The sequence below is a fragment of the Onychomys torridus genome, chromosome 4 (assembly GCF_903995425.1).
Source record: "Onychomys torridus chromosome 4, mOncTor1.1, whole genome shotgun sequence".
In the NCBI taxonomy this organism is placed as follows: domain Eukaryota; kingdom Metazoa; phylum Chordata; class Mammalia; order Rodentia; family Cricetidae; genus Onychomys; species Onychomys torridus.
This window is the reverse complement of record NC_050446.1, coordinates 110,224,669-110,242,509: the sequence shown is the minus strand read 5'-3', so window position 1 is coordinate 110,242,509 and position 17,841 is coordinate 110,224,669. Positions and strand designations below refer to the sequence as shown.

The window sequence follows — 17,841 nt, the reverse complement described above, 5'->3', positions numbered from 1 at the left end:
AACCCTGTCAAGCTAAGAAGACCCCATTCCTAGAATCCCTATGGATACATGATTTATTGCCTACAGAATCATCTCAATATGAACTCATATTAATCATAAAAATTGGATGATCTGTATAATATAAAGGATTCCACAAAGACATAATCAGGGGTTGGAGATGAAGCTTAGTTGGTAGAGTGCCTGCTTCATACACACACACACACACACACACACACACACACACACACACACACACACACACAGATATATAAACTAGGTGAGGTAGCCCTTGCCTGCTATCTCAACATTCAGTATCTGGAGGCAAAAAGATCAGAAGTTCAAGGTCATCCTTGACTACACAAGTCTGCTTGAAGCAAGCATAGGACACATGGGACCTTGTTACAAAAAACAACAAAATTACATTCTCTCTCTCTCTCTCTCTCTCTCTCTCTCTCTCTCTCTCTCTCTCTCTCTCTCTCCCCCTGCCCCCCATGAAAATCACGTGATCAATCAGTAAAACCTTCACTGTTCACATGGATGAGCCTTAATTGCATCCACAAGCTGTTCTTACTGAAACCGGGACACTAACAGAACACTCCTTCCCATCATATGAAAACATATTAAACTGGAACGCGAAAAGACACAGTCTACCTTTGCAGCATAGTCAGTTTAGAATAATCCTGCATTAACAACATCTACCGTATGTGCAGAGACCATCAACTTTGAAACAGTGTCTCTGGCTTGTGTCTGTGCATGCTTGAATGCATCACCCAATAGTTATGTGCTGCTGATCAAGCAGGATCAACATAAAACTATGGTCTAAGCAGTCGGGCTTAACATTAAAGAGTACTCACACCTTCTCAGATGTAACTTAGGTAAAACCTGCCCACAGTCCTCTCCACAAACAGGCCCAAGAGTGTTTGCTAAGGCAGCTATGAAGCCATGTGTGGCTTTAAGGCTGATAATTCACGCAACATCTTACCTGCCCTGGATGAAGACACAAGACCTGAATGCCCTCAGTTCCCCTCAGCTTTACAGTCCCTAAAGCAGTTCTGAAGACAATACATCTTCATGTTTTAGACAAGCTATTTCCAAAGTAGAAGAGTCACTAACACTGATGAACTGCAATGCAAGTTCAGTGGGTTACAGATGAAGCGGGGAAAGCCAGAAACCCCTTACAGGAAGTTGGGCCAATCACTCTAATCTGATGACATCACACAGTTTCAAAACCCCCTCTCACTTTCCCTCCTTTTCCCACCCCCTCCATTCCAACTCTGGGTTTTGACACACGGCAGCATCTACTTCACATTGAATAACACAACTTGCTTTCACTTTTTTTTTAACACAATGATGCAAGATTTTCTATTTAAAAACATTTATTTGCAGTTAATAAGCAATGAGAAACACTGACTGACAACAGAATTAAAATGTACTCTGAATGGCTGTCACGTGGAAAGTACTTTACGGATCCCTATAGGGTAGGACTGAAGTGGCAGCTTTGTGACATGCTTTGTCACTTAGGATCCCTCTATCTCACTGGAGACAAAGACAGGTACTCCAGAGAGTCATCATGAAGACATATGTCATGTAACAAGAATTCAGTGGAAATATTACCAACAAAATTACTAGCATTTTATAAATACACCTAGACAGTAATTACCTTCTCACATAGCCCCCAGCTTATGTACTGGAACACAAGGATATGGGACTTCTTCATGGCTTGAGTGCACATGCAAACAAAACACTTTTCCGTTTTATTTAATAAAATAGACAAATAAGAAGCATGGCAACCCTCCACCCAGGAAGAAGTAAATCAAAGGTACTATCCTAAATTCCACATTTTATTTCTATTACTTCCTTTACTAAGATTCAAAATGGCTACGGGCTAGGGATGAAGCGCAGTAGCAGGAGCTTTGCCATCATGTTTAAGGCCCTACTTTCTTATTTATTTATTTTTCATTTATTCTTCTCTCATATATTGCATCCCAACCATGGTTTCCCCTCCCTCCTCTCCTCTCAACTCCTCCCACAACATCCCCTCTCCTCCAGACCCACTCTTCCTCCTTTCCCATAAGAGAAGTGCAGGCTTCCAGGGATATCAACCAAACTTGACATGTCAGATTACAATAAGACTAGACACATCCCCTCATACTAAGGTTGGATGAGGCAATCCAGTAGGAGGGAAAGGGTCCCAAAAGCAGGCAGAAGAATCAGAGAGAGCCCCTGCTCCCACTGTTGGAGTCCCACAAGAACACCAAGCTACACAACCATAATGTATCTTCATACAACCCAGGTCAAAGCCATACAGGTGCCCTGATTATCAATTGAGTCTCTGTGAGCCCCTATAGGCCTTGGTTAGTTGATTCTGTAGGCCATTTTGTTGTGATGTCATGACCTCTCTGGCTCCTACAATCTTTCCTGCCCTCTTCTGCATGATTCCCTGAGTTCTACCTAATGTTTCTCTATGGGTCTCTGCATCTGCTACCATCAGTTGCTGGATGAAGCCTATCTGATGAATATTATGCTAGGCTTCACTCTACAAATATAGCAGAGTATCATTAGGAATCATTTCATTGACTTTTTTTGGTGATCATGTTTGGGTCTATCCTTGGTCTCTGGACTATTCAGACTATCCTTCCTGGCCCTCCAGGAAGTGTCTGGCATGGGTTTCCTCTCATGGCATGGACCAGTCATTTGTTCAGACACACAAATTCTGTGCCACCTTTACCCCAGTACATCTTGCAAGTAGTACTAATTGTAGGTCAAAGGTTTTGTGGCTGGGTTGGTGTCCCAATCCCTCCACTTAAAGGCTTGCCTGGTTATTAAAGATGCTAAGGCCATCCCTATTTTCAATCTCCAGCACCAATAAAGGGAAGTAGGCCCACCATTCCTTACCCATTTGACATATTTCTTGATTCCATATAAAATATCCCACTAAGGTTCCTGTGTTCAAGATTTGTTCTCCAACTACTGGTGCAATTAAGAGGTGACTAGATCTTGAGGTTGCTAACTACATCAATGGATTGTCAGCAATGAGTTCATACCTACAAAGACTATTCATAGAAGGTGGGGCCTTTTTGGAAGCATAAATTAGTGGAGGGTTGCCTCTAAAGAATGTATCTTGTCCCTGGCCTTACTAGGCTTTCCTCCCATCTCTGTGTTCTCTCCTGTTGAGGAACAATCTTTCTGTACTGTGAAGATGTGTTGCTCTCATTAGTTTAATAAAGAGCTAAGTGGCCAACAGCTACACAGGAAGAGGTTAGGCAGGACTTGCAGACAGAGAGAGAGTTCTCTGGGGTGAAAAGGGTGGAATCTCCAGGAGATGCAGGGAGAAGCAAGATGTACATGCTGGGTTAAAGAAAGGTAACAAGCCATGTGGTAGAACTAACATAAGAAATAAGGGTAAATTTAAGTTGTAAGAACTAGTTAGTAACAAGCCTAAGTTATTGGCCAAGTATTTATAATTATTAAGTCTCTGTGTAGTTATTTGGTAGCTGGCTGGCAGAACAGAATATTACGCCTACACTCTCCCTCCATCCATCATCTACCTGGGCACCATTACACGAGTAGCCTCTTCATAACACACGATACTCTGCTACTCCTCAGTTCCAAAACAGGAGGCCAACTAACTCTGGGCCCAAACCATAAGCTGAAACAAGCCTTCCATTCTTCACGTTTATTACTCTCAGGTATTTTGTCAAAGCAATGGATACTGTTTTCATGAATTTTACCACAGCAAATTTAAATTAAAGCCATTGTACATGAAAGAAAGTTAAAAACCGGCTTGAATAGACACAAATCCATATTTCCTCTTTATAATTTTCTTCATAAGATTTTCTTTATTTTTAATTTCTAAGGAAATTCCTCTATTTGTGCATGCACCCTAAAATAATTACCTAAAATTAGTCATAAAACACATGGAGAAAATCAGTTCAGATGAATGCTTTGTGCCTTGTTCACCCCACTACATTTAATGGGCATTTTCACCAAAATAATGAAGGATAGAAGGGCAATATTGTGTGGTGACATGGACCAGGGACCTGAGAGATTCAACCAAAGCCATGTCCACTCACAGTGGACTAATCCTACTCAATTAGCAACTTGATCACTTAGTTCCATTAGTTATCAGCTCCCTAGAACTCAACTAGGGCCCCCTGAAAACAGTAAAGACAAAGGACCCTGAAGTTAACATGAATAACAATGGTTAACAATGAAATTAATGCTGATTGCAACTGTAACCTTCAAGATGCCTAGAGCCCAGTAATCCCTTAAAGATCAGATAATGTGGTCTGATTGCTTTTGAATGTCACATGTACCTGCAAGGAACAGCTCTGTAAATTGTCAGGGCAATTTATGTGCAAGGAGTCCAAAGTTAATTTCTAAAATATAAACCATGGTTTCCTCCACTCTCAAGTCTGTCAAATTAGCCTTTAATTTCCTATATGCTTTATATGACTTGTACTCACACCCAAAGAAGTTTTTCAGCATGGCTGTGAGACAGGATAGCAAAACCTTTTGCCTGCGTGCAAACCTCTTGAATATTTGCATATCACAACCTTTTTGTGCCTTAATTCCATCATCTAAGAATGTATTATAAATGCATCATCCTTTTGGGGCTGTTGAGAAGTACATGCAGCACACAGTTAATACCATTGCTGGTGTTAGCTTTCTGAGTAATGGCCACAGGTACCCTTTATATGACTTCTTGAACAATTAGCTATGAGTGATAACTGAAGACACAAGAAAAATCTACAAAAAAAATGCCTTCCTATTGGCTATCATAACTGTAAAAATTTATATAAGCATATTCTGACATTGCAAAGTATGTGTAAATGAAACAACTTAGCAGAGTAAGAAAAAGAAGTCATCCTATGAACAAAGTCTTCATTCCTGGTATGTGCTGCTAAGGGGCTTAAAGTGTTTGTTTCCTAGTTCAGGACTTAAGACTGGCATTGTACTTCTTGGTCTTACAGAATCTGGAACTCTAACGTGAATCCCAGCAAAAGTTGTTAGGCGATGTTCATGCTGAGCCTTGGCCTTTGTCTCAGACCATGCAATCACCATGAAAGCCTAGGCTGGCCCTACTGGACAAGGAGAAATCACATGGAGAAAAATCACCCCATCTCACAGCAGCCAGCACACAGCTACACCCAGCTGAGCTACATCCTGTACCCGATCCAAATCAGCAGAACCATCTGTCAACCCACAACTGACCTTAGATGTGGTCAGTGATCCAAACAAGGCCACAAGAACCATTGGGCTCATCCACAGATTTGATAAAAGGCTATGTTTTCCCATAGCAATGAATGGCTCACAAATACTTTCTCTTCCTGCTGATGAGCCTCTCTAGACTAATACTCACCACACTGGGGTCTTCAGACACTATTTCCTTAAAATGGTCACAGGATAAACAGCCTAACAGCTGTTCTAAGGCAAACTGACCCAAGTGGCCAGTGCAACAAGGAAGAAATGGAACCAGCATTCAAGAAGGTAGGAGAGAGGATGCGGACCTGAGCTCTTGACCATACTATGAAATTATGGTGTGCTTCGACTCCAAATGTCCTTACCATGAACTTGCATCTTCTTCAAGCAACTGTTAATTTGTAGTTGGCTACTGAGAATAACTAAAGTCAACTCTAATTCATCACTGAAATTGGGCTCCTTAGAAGAAGCTCTTAGGAATTAACCTTTGACCTTGCCCTCCAGAGACTTCTCATCATCATCCTTAGCTCGCCTGAAAAATCATGTCTCCAACAGAAAAAGAAGTGTTGCTTTTATCTCGACAGCATAGCAGCAGCTTTCTCTATTCTCCAAAACAAAGGAAGAGCACCCATTCAAACGTCACTTCACGTGAGGGGCTATCGCTGATTTTCCTATTCATCCCTGATGAAGAACAGAGAACTGAAGGCAGAAGGAGTGAGCAGTGCTGAGGAAACTACCCCTGGGCACACATGCTCACCCTGGTAGCATTCACGAAATGAAAAATGTACCTGGGCTCCCGTTTTCATCTCTTCCTCTTGTCTCTTCTTTAAACATCTAATTATGAAGAAACTTATGTGTTTAGATCTTCTTTCCCCTCTCTGGGGAATCTAGAAATCAAATCACTTTGCCAACACGGCCAGCAAAACAAATCATTTGTGTTGTGGCTGAGCCATACGGCTCCCTTCACAAACACCAGCAGAGCCTGCACAGCTTTGCTCTCACAAAGCCATTTGGGGGAAGATTTTTATGGCAACAGAGGAAATGTTTCTACCAAAACAACACCTACTACTTTGCTGGAGATATTTTCAGGAGGTTTCCCCTACTGCCGGTTAAGTCGTTCGAATATCTAGTTAAAAAGTCTGGCTCACGGTGAGGCTGGCAGGCCCCACGGGAGGATTTCTCAATCAGTTTTTGAATGAGTAACCTGGAGCAGGTCACTTAACCTGCCAAGACCTCTGGCCAGTCATAAAACAGAAATCTCAGTCCTTTCTGGAGTCCATGAAATGATGCACAGTTAGCACCCAGGTTCCATAATAGAGATCAAAGACATGAAGGGCACTGGAAGAATTTGTGGCAAATTCGATGCTGAATTAACCTTAAGAATGCTACAGAACAGAGATGTGCTATAGTCACTGTGGTCTAGTGAACAGACCCCACCTCAGGACCAAACAGTACTTCCCAAGCTGTCTGAGGGAGGCAGACAGAAGACTCACAGCCTCTTGAGACAAAGCTCAGTTGTTCCCCCATGGTTAAGGACTTCTAACAGCTAATGTCAGTGAATAAGGTCCTCACCTGCTTTGGAGATGCCTTCTGCAAAGCCTTCAGCACAGCTTCTCCCTGAGTGCCATCATGAGTCTGCCTTCCCTCCACAGGCTGGATAGCTCGAGCTCTCGAGAGTAAACCTCTGTTCAATGATCTCCAGCTTAAAGTCCATATCCCAGGAAGCCCAAACTGAGACAGCACAGACACATTTGTTGCTCAGATGAAAAAGTAACTCCCAGAAAGGTTAAGAAACATGTTGAATCACACAAACCATGAGTGGTATCCCTAGAACTGAAGCCCAGAATCTTCAACTATCATTCTCAATCATTTGATGGCATTTCTATCTTTTTGACCAATAAAATAAACTAAGTAGTTGGATGTCATCCTCACAGCAGACTGCAAGAAGCAAATTAGCACAAGGAGAAAAATGTTGTAAAAATATAAATAAAATGAAAACTAAAAAGGCAACTTCCAAGGCTACCAGTGCAGCTCAAGGGTCGAACATTTGCCCCGGACACAGTAACCGGCAATGGGTACAGAGGGGAAGGGGAATGGGTTTGATAACAAGGTGTGATGTTATGAGAGCCCCTCAGGGGCCGAAGCAACCTGATGACCACAGCACAGGCTTCCAAGAGGTGAGGGCGGAACCATGTATTGACACAGCTATTCCTACAGGCACTGAGAGGAGAGAAAGGGAGAGATACCCTAACCTTTCTTCCATTCCCAGCGCTTTCCCAGCACTCAGGCCTGCAAACCTACCTAGGTGCCAAGGACAACGCAGCTTGAGAACAGCGAAGAGGCATGGAATAGATCTAATGAACAAAGCTGTGCTTAAACAGCCCAAAACTACAGCAGAAATCTAACCAGCAAGAAGCATCAACACACTGAGAATAAAATGCAACAATAAATGGCAAGTGACCCCACACACTCAAGCAGCCCTAAGCAAAGGGTGGTCAGGATCATATGGACTCGCACATTCACTGGCTCTTAACAAGCACAGGGCTTTGTTACTGCTCAGCTCCAAACCTAAACTCTAAAAGGCTGCTGCTGCTGCTGCTGCTAGGCATGATGGCTCACACCTTACATCCAGCACTGAGTTCAAGGATAGCCTCAGGCATAGAGCAAACAAGACTCTGCCTTCAAAAAAATAAGTAAATAACATAAAAATTAAAAAAAAAAAAAATGGTTGGGATACAACTCAGTAGTGGATCACTTGCCTAGCATGAGAAAGGGTCTGGGTTCTCTGCTTAAAACCACCCAAAATAAAAATGGTGTGGAGGGGGGGGAGTTTGAATATTTCCCATTATTATCGGTTAAATAAAATTTTAAAAATCTAGCTTATCTGACAGTGCTTAAGTAGGTAGAATTTCACTATCCAAATTTTACTTATTCAGCTCAAATTGTTGCTCTCAACAGTCTGATAAATCAGCTGCTGATGCCCCCGCTATTCCAGAAGGCTAGATTTACCTTTACAGTTTCATATGCTATTTGACAAAGTAGGTGCTAGAACATCGATGCTTCTTGGAAGTCCTATGCAGACTTCTCATGCAGCAGGTATTTGAGAAGGGAGGCGAAGGGAAGGGAAAGGAGAAAAAATGGAAAATGAACTAGATTCCCAAAGATGGGCAGCCACAGTTTAGCAAGCTTTGCTTTCCAGAGACAAGCACAGCATGGCTACTCTCTAATCACCCTACTTCCAAAGTCTCTTCTATTATGGTCCCTGTGGAGGGAACGTGATTTGCTCTTTCATAGGGACTGTAGACACATTTTAGTGCTTGCAACCCTCCAACCAAACTTCTTTGAGGTCATTCGAGTCCAAAGGGCTTGAGAAGGGCATCTGAGGATGAGAGCCAGCTTTGCTTGGAGCTGGCTGTTTGGCATTACAATGGCCAATTATCTTCTCAGTGCCTCTGGTTTCTCATTTCCTTCTGACATGATGCAACCATAACAAGACGGTATCCACAATCCTTCCAGCCCTGAGTGGGACAATCCCACACAAAGATGACAAAAACCCCTTACAGAACCAGATAAACTGTTTCTTCCTTAACATGGCCCAGACAGCTATTTGTGAGGCTGCTTACCAGAATTAAAAGTACAATCTGTGGTTGTGGCCGAGGAAAAAGTCTGACATCATTCCTCACTCAGTTGACTCTGATCTCATCCAGCAGTTCCTACACTGGGTCTAGGGTGATGTGGCTGCAGAACAAACCCAATCCTTCTTTCCTGTACCCACAACCTCTGCCATGTAACCTTCAAGGGCCTTTCTCCTCTGTCGCAGGCCACATCTGCCTTTGAACAACAGGATATACTTCCACAGCAAGCCTGTCCCTCTCCATTCTTGCTCCTGTATCATACCTAAGCAAACACACTAGATCTAGTAGGCTCAAGGACAAAAGACACATACTGCAGAAATTAGTCACCCCTGTCTTACTACCTAAAGCCATCCTACATCACCAACAGACAGCCAAGCCACAAGGCACATAGGCCAATCCCGCCAAGGTCAGTAGAGCTGCCTACCCAATCAACAGGGCTGCAGACAGAGCTGTCAGCTAAAGTCAGCCAAGCCCATATGAAGGGGAACCTCTAAACTTCTAAGATGGAGACATTAAAAAATTTGTTTTTAATATTTTCAGGGCTGGAGAGATGGATCAGTAGTTAAGAGTATTATTCTTTCCTAGGACCAGGGTTTGGTTCCTAGCACCTATATGGTGGCTCACAACCATTTGTAATTCCAATTCAAGGAGATTCAACCCTATCTTCTGACCCCCATGAGCACCAGGCAGGCACATGGTTAACATACATATAACATACATACATGCAGGCAAAACACTCATACTCAAAATAAAAAATAAATCCAATTAGGCTTAGTTTTTAGAAACAGGGTTTCTCTCTGTTGCCCTGGTTGTCCTAGAACTTGCTCTGTAGACCAGGCTGGCCTCAAACTCAGGGGTCCACCTGCCTCTGCCTTACGAGTGCTGGAACTAAAGGTATGCACCACCATGTCCAGATAACTTTTTTTATATTGTAATGATTTTTTTAAATTTTTGTTTTTAACTGTGTGTGTGCATGCATGTGTCTGTGTGGATACATGCATGTAAGTGCCTGTGGGAGTTCCAGACATTAGATCCACTGGGGCTTAGGGGATATGGATGGTTCTGAGCTGCCTAATGTGAGTTCCAGACACTGAACACTAGACTTCTGCAGGAGCAGTATGCTCTGTTCCATTCACCACTAAGCCAGCTCTCCAGCTGACTCCCCACAGACACTTTCTTTATTGCAGTGGTAAAGAGCACACACTCTACTTATTTATTTATTTTATTCCCCTGACATGTGTGGTTGCTTCTTATTCAGCTTATGATGGTGATGAATAATGAATCACATTCCTGAGGGTGCATTCATCCCACCTGTAAGAATTATTCCTAGAACTAAAGTTCAGAGTGGTGTTATCTAACTGCACACTCTAAATGCATCAGTGCTTTCTGAGCTCTCAAAGTCCCAAGATAAAGAAACTGGCTGCACTTTGTCTAACCTACACTTCACACAACTGGTTTTACCACAGACCTCCAACTTCGATCCCTAATCAAATGATGCCCCAGCCTTTCAACCCAAGTCTAGGCTGAACTTCCAACCAACCTCTTTACTAAATATTTCATGTATTTTATTTTCTCTTCCAAGATTGTTAATCTTGGAACAACAAAACAACAAAAATCACCCAAAGAGCACTGTGACATCACAAATCCTTATGCTCATAAACACATAAGATAGAAATTAAGGATGGATGATCACATAGCTAAAATCCACCTACAAGGCAATTGTCTGCTCAAATAAACCCTAAAATTTTAATATTCTCTTTTGTCTTTGCTGGCCTGGCCCAGACTCTTCATGCACTTTATCCCCTATCTCCTGGATTCCTACCCCATGTGTACTGTGAATCTATAACTATCTGCAACTACTTTCGATTCCATGAAATGGGCCAGGACCTTCTGCTCTGACGCCCTCCAGGGATTGGTCACTTGTGACATGAACCTGAAATCACACTTGTACATTCCTTGGAATCAGCAGGAGTCCCCTCAACGTGGCAAAGTTCTTCAACAGTTACAGTTTTCCTACTGGCTGGGGCTAGGAAACACTAAACCCCACCCCCATGCTCAGTGGCCACAAGGTGGCACCATATAAGCTGCTAAATAGAAACACCCCATTATATTTTGACACTCAGGTGCTTGAAATTGGTAATAAGTTCAGAAATACAATCCCAACATAAAATTTGACCTCTACAATGTGAATTCTCTTCTGCAAAGTCCCCAGCTCTTACTCACATACAAATCTGAACACAGACCGGACTCATACAACTAACTCCGTTCATTCCTCATGTACAGATTGAGATCATGTTCCTCCAAAGCTTTAACTGGGAACCTCCAGACCATGATGCAAGACCCACTCCTGATAGAATTTACCTGGCATTAGTGTTTTCCTACTACCAACACCAACCATTTGGTGCTGACTCCATAATGAGAAAGGTCCTGGCGAACTGCATGGTAGGTGGGTCAGAGATGAACAAGGAATACTGAATGCAGAAAGTACGAGGCTGAAGGGAGAGAAGGACAGTTGGGAGAGACAATGAACAGGTAAGATGGGGACTGAATACAAATATGACTGAGGTTTCTGACCATGCTCTTTATCCTCTCCTCTGCCCCAACCTCAAAAACACTATACAACAAAGGGAGATGCTTGAACCCCGCATCATCCAGCCAAAGTGACCACTATGAATTTAGAAATAATGGAGAGCCAGACTTTCTAAAAGATTTTAGTTTGTTTCATTTTTTAATTATATATGATTGTGCATATGTGTCTGAAAGCAGGCTTATGCATGTACCGCAGTGCCTGCAGAGGCCAGAAATGGCACTGGATCCTCTGGAAGGAGAATTTCAGGCAGCTGTGACCCACCCAAGGTATTTGCTCACATTGAACTACACAGGAGTCCTCTGGAAGAACAGTGTGTGCTCTTTACCACTGAGCCACCTTTCAGCTCTAAAATCACATATTTTTAAAAGTTAGGGCACTTATCAAAAACATAAAAGACATGCCAAAAAAAAAAAAACACAAAAAAACAAAAACAGGATATGCCTATGTATTTTCCTAATCAAGGGGAAAAAAACAAAACCCTTTTACTTTGGAGATAAATATTTTAAGTCATTTGTTGAGCATGGAGAATTCATTCCCAGACTCCTGCTATGTCATGACAGACACACAAAGACTCTCAGAGCCCAGTGTTTCCGATCTACTGCCTCACGTCACTGAGGTCACCAGAGAAATACTTGTCCCACCTTGCACACAAAGTTCTCTATTCTAGTCACTCACGGAGCAGTCATCTTTAAAAGGGACAGACAGAAATGAGTGCAAACACAAGGTGTGTGAGAACTGAAAGCCTGACGCGTTGTTTGATTCCAGAACTCAACACTCCTCGGGTGCTTCAGGGAACATAGGAACAGGTGCTGTCAACTTAACTTCAAGATCTTTCCAACAGGTACCATGCACTTGACTGAGGAACTCCTGCTGTGCAAACCTGCAGCCATGTTCTCCAGACCTGAATTTCATTCGAACTGTCCTTGGCAGAGCACCACCCCCTAGTCACTGCATCTGAAAAGTGGGGTTACCCAGGATTTTCAGCACTAGGAAAATTCAAAACACCTAAGAATTGGTTTAACCCTAAAATCTAAAATTAAGAAAAGGCATATCCAGCCATTGTTTGATCATTCTACCTCACTCATACCCGACACAGCCCTGTGTGTGTGTGTGTGTGTGTGTGTGTGTGTGTGTGTGTGTGTGTCCAACTGTCTGTCTCTTATTTCCATTCCAGCTGAAATCCTTTTAAAAACTCCATGTGAAAGTATAAGCTATCACAAGTGGCCACCAGTTGTGTTAGGAATGAGACAGCAGACACATTCTGTGATTGACACTCCCTTTTGTGACAAGACCATAATGCAGTAACCCGATGTCCCTGGGGAATTCTATACTTTGGAAACATTCCAAAATTCATTTCTTCCTCCTACAGCCTGATTTTCTGCATGCATTCTTTCAAAAGCCATCTCCATCCCCTGGGGAGAAAGAAAACTGATACAAAATTAAACAAAAGCAGCCTTCTGAAGGCCTCCCAAGCAAGGCCTCGCAAATGAAAGTGATTTCTCCACTTTGTTCTCCTTTTTCTCTCCACACAAAGTTAAATCCCTCAAGGTTGTTTATTATTTCCATTTATAGAAGTGCCTCTAGGTAGGCAAATCAACATCCCTGCTGCAGAAGGAAGCCCTGACAGCTAATCCCCAACACATGAACCTCAGCGACAAGAACTCCCACAATGCACAACTGTATCCGCCCCCAGTTGCTTGCCAATGCTGCTCCTTAATTGGCCATGAATAGTTACAGTCAGCCCCAGCAATTTCTGCACCCTGGATAGCATAATCTCCTAAAGCATCAGCTGCAAGCTTAAAGTCCAAATTTTGAAAAAGCATCCAATTAATAATCATAATAATAATGATGAAAGAGACGCCAAACTGCTGTGCAGATTCTAGCGTTCACAGTGGAAGCTGAGCTAACTGAACCAAATTATTCTCCTACTCTCCTTCCCCAGTATCAGTTCTTTCTATTCCCATTTTTCTTATTTTTTTTTTCTTTTGAGATACAGCCATCTCAGGATGGTCCAGATCAATAATTTCCTTTTCTTTAATTTTTTCTTTTTAATCATGGTCTCTTACAACCCAGACTGGTCTCAGACTTGCTATGTATTCTAGGACATCCTTAAACTTCTTATCCTCCTGCCTCCACCTCCTAAGTACTGGGTTTACAGGTATGCAACACCACAGCATGTCTCTGCTGACATGTCTTAAATGGTCTTTTTAGTAAGGAAACTTTCTGGAACGACATAGAGCCAAAGGCCGTGATTTCAAACTTCATATTCCATTCACTAACCATCAAAGATTGAGCAAAGACACTGTCTGAATATAAAGGTAACTGCCGACAGCTGATCGCAGGGAAATCACAAGTCCAATCAAAAAGGAGTCTCTAAGTGAATCTGTTACATCCGTGGAGCAAACATTCCCTGCATGCTTGGCCCACACTAAATGCCATAGTGACAATACAGACATGACCCTTCCTTGCTCTCCTGGAACTTCATCCTGGAGGAGGGAGTGAGAGCAGACATAGGAAAATGGTCTGGATCCCAGAAGATCCTACAGGTAGAGTTACAAACCTCAAGGACTGTAATGCTAAAAGAGGAAAGTAAAAAAAGCCCGCACATGGCAAAAAGTTAAGGAGGGTGGGTCATAAGTCTAAAGATATTGTAAAGAAAGGGAGCCAGTTAATGAAAGAATGTGCAAAGGCCCTGGGTGAGACAGGCACCGCAGGCATGAGCACAGCACTTGGCAAGGGTAGCCAGCAAGGCAGTGAACAAGGTGGGTAGTAGCAGCTGAAGTCAGAGGCAACAATGAAGGGAGCAGGCCACAAGACCCTTGTTAGGGCTTTGGCTTACATTCTGAACGAGGCAGGAAGCTACTGTGGGTTCAGAGGAGAACGACATTATCCGACATGTTTTAAAAAGACTCACCCAGGCTGCTTGGCTGAGGATCCTCTGCAGGTGGCTGACGGCATGCAGAGAAAGACTAGCTGGAAGGCTCCTGTGGAATCCAGGCAAAGGAAAGCAAGGGTTAGGCCGGAAGGCAATGGTGAAGGCAATCTAAACTGGCTGCATTTGGGACATATTTTCAGTGTCAAACAGAATCATATACTGATGAACTGGATGTCAGTGGCTGAAGACAGACATTGGTTCTGTTTGGTTGGGGATTTTGTTTTGTTTTGTTTCTCTCTGCTACACTACTGCCTTAGTTTATGTCTTAGGCATTGCCCAACAGTTCTTGGGTTTAAGACTTGGTCCTCAGCTTGGTACTAATGGAAAATAGTGAAGCCAACTCAAAGGAAGCAGGTGGCTAGGGACACAGTACCAAAAGGGATCTGTGACACGGCCTCTTTCTCTATTTCCCAGATGCTATGGGACAACAGCTTCTCCACCCAACACTCCTGCTCCTAATTTCTGACTCACAAAACCAAAGGCAATGTGACTCAGCAATCATGGAAACTCTGACCCCAATCAGAACAGGCATTTGTCTAGTGATGGGAAGCTGACCAATGAAATGCTCAATAAAGCTTCAAATCTGGGTTCCCTGGGCTGTCAGTCACGTGGCTTGTGGTTATATACTGATTCATACCTCCAGTCTCTATACTGAACCAACCCCCAGTCAAGGAATTCCTCTGTCTTTTCCACTGAGAATCCAAACATTTTCATCTACCTCTTCCTCTCTCCCCTTTCCTCTCTCTCTTCTAATGCCACCCCTCTGGGGCTGAACCCAACCATATCCCAGATGACTTTGAAAGCCAAACTACCTTATCAACCACAGAGAAAATGATGACCCAAATCACATATTTTATGACATGATGCCAACACTCAGTCCCCACATCCTGTCGCCAAGAGGCTATATAGCCCTCCATCCTGTGACTCCCGTTACACCTTATATGCCTTCATTGCCACTGGTGTAGAAAAGGGCACCTGCCATTCTCACTTTAAGTCTCCTATGGAATACTCTCCCAGCCTATGGAATACTCTCCCAGCCTATGGAATACTCTCCCAGCCTATGGAATACTCTCCCAGCCTATGGAATACTCTCCCAGCCTATGAAATACTCTTCCCCTACCTCTCTTGCACAACTTTTCTTAAATGTGTTTATCCGTGCACTTTGCCCACATTCTGGCCTCTACAAAATACTCCATTCAGGTCCCATACCACATGTTTATTCTGCACCGCTGAGCAAGTACTCGCCTTGGAAGCACATGCCAACTGGTTTTCACTTGACAGTCTCCACTTAGACAACAGACCTTCTCATACGTGCTAGGTCTCAGGAAGTGACCATGTCTAGAAAGGACAGTCTTGCCTCAGCTCAAGCTGGACTACAGAAGGATTTTTGATGATTAAATAAAAGACAACATTCCTCAGGAACTGTTGAAATGGGTTCACATTTGCCAAAAGGAGTCACTTCCCTTGCCTCTGGCAGAAGGGACATGGGTCTCCATTGACATATACTTGTGGTTTGTGTATCAAAGTCCATGCAGGCCTCTAGCTTCCCCCCCCCACACCCGTGCCTGTTCACCTGCTACACATTTCAAAGCTCCATCCTGGCCTTTCTGACCTCCTCTGCCATGAAGTGCCAGGCCTGCCTCAGCTCAGCCCTTCCCTCCCCTCAGCTACTCACCCTCCTTATAACCTGCTAATCCAGTTGTTTTCTCTTGCCATTCTTGCTATTCTCTTCCCTTGCAGATAGCACTTGGCCATGCCCAGTCTGCTCTTATTTTCTTTCTGGTGTAGATTCTTCCAGATGCATCTGGTTGTTCTCTCTCTTATCCACAATACCTATTCCCCCCACATCACGAGGGGACATTTCAGTGGTGGTTTCTTTACCCTTCGCATACAATACACAATTACTAAATTACTCACTGTAATGACAATAAATAAACTGAAATAACACTGCCCCCTCTTTATCTAAGTCACCTGAAAATAGGGCCCAGCAAATAGGGCCTAAGAATTCTGAGTATTCTCTTTGAGAAAGACAGAATCACAGTTATTTTCAATTCACCTTCTGTGTTACTCCTGCCGTTTTGATTCCACTAATGTTCTTTTTAGACAAACAGCATACCACATAAAAACAAGACTTACACCCATGCTTATCTCATAAGATTGGGATCACAAGTACATAATCAAACCAATATTAATCTTACAGTCAAAGAAGTCACTGGTTTCATTGGCTAATAATTGGAAACAGAATGAGCAGTTCTGGACTGCTGGGCATCACAGCTCTGCCATCACTGAGATCTCAGGGTACAGACAAGGGGCCACAGACTGACAGAAGCAAAAGGGAGAAGCGATGGCTTCTAGTCAACCACTCACAATCCAAGCAGGAATCTACAGCTCATGTCAGGAAGTGACATTTGCACTTAGAGCTGAGAAATCAGTTAGAAGTTGCCAGACAGACCAAAGCAAGAAATGAAAAGAGAGTCTTCTTTCTCAAGGGCAGAGAAGGACACTGGGCAAAAAGGAGAAAGGGCTGGCAGTGTGATGCATGCCTGATATCCAGCACATGAGAGGGTGAGGCAGGGGGATTCCGAGTTCAAAACCAGTAGGGGAATCATAAGAAGATGTTATCTTCAAAAATCAAATGAAATAAAGAAAGAAGAAGAGAAGTGAGGGATGAAGAGAGGGGACAGTTACACTGGAGAAATTTAAAATAACAATAATGACGATGATGATAATAATAGTGGTGGTGGTGATGATGATGATGTCACAGGAAATCCAGGAAGAGAATGGCTCCAGAAAAGTTAGAAGTCAGAAGATAAGTCAGGTGGAGCTTTCTGGCCCAGTCTAAGGAATGTTGAGTTGGATGAGCAGGCAGTGAGCATCCCTTCAAATAATCATCAGTGTGCAAATAATTCTGTATCTCCACTTCTCTGCAAACATTGATAATGGTTTGTTTGAAACAACATGCCTACCATAAACCTCTTTAAAAAAAATCCTCAGCAGCACACACTTGCCCCCTCTGAACCGCAGATGACTACGGGCCAGACAAACAAACTTGAGTGCCTCCTGGGAGCATTTACACTAAGATATAGAGGTCACAAAGAGTTGGTGACTAACACTTAACTAAAAGTTTCCAGAGTGGGAAATAATGGGGAGGAAGGGACATGGCAAACTAGGTGCCAAAAAGGGGGCGGGGCGTTGCAAATTATTTGGCACTTCCTGCTCAGATAGCGAATCTATTTTCCCTCTTCTCAAACCTGGCCCTATGGCTGGATGGACCTACAGAACGCAGTGGGGACTTGTCATCCAGGTCTTCCAAGTTCCATTCTTAAGGACCTTAGTGACTTCTGCTTTTGCACATTGACAATGGCCCCCCTTGGCACCTCATCCTCATACTGTGAGAAGCCCAATCAACATGGAAGGGGCAGCATAGCCCAGATTGCAGGCATTCTAGCTGACATCCTCACTGAACTCAAGTGCTCATGCTCAGTGAGTCATCTCAAACA

The 17,841-nt window shown here is 43.2% G+C and overlaps 1 protein-coding gene across 12 annotated transcripts in view; it reads right to left on the bottom strand.

Annotated features, from left to right (window-relative positions):
- Positions 1-17,841, bottom strand: part of Plcb4 (phospholipase C beta 4) — a 378,383-nt gene that overhangs the window by 278,871 nt on the left and 81,671 nt on the right. For 11 of the 12 annotated variants that reach the window (XM_036183210.1, XM_036183211.1, XM_036183212.1 and 8 more), the window contains one exon: positions 14,321-14,390. The exons of the other annotated variant lie outside the window; for it this stretch is intronic. The gene's annotated coding sequence lies outside the window, so the exon portion shown is untranslated. The remainder of the gene's footprint in view (positions 1-14,320; positions 14,391-17,841) is intronic. 12 annotated transcript variants of the gene reach the window in all.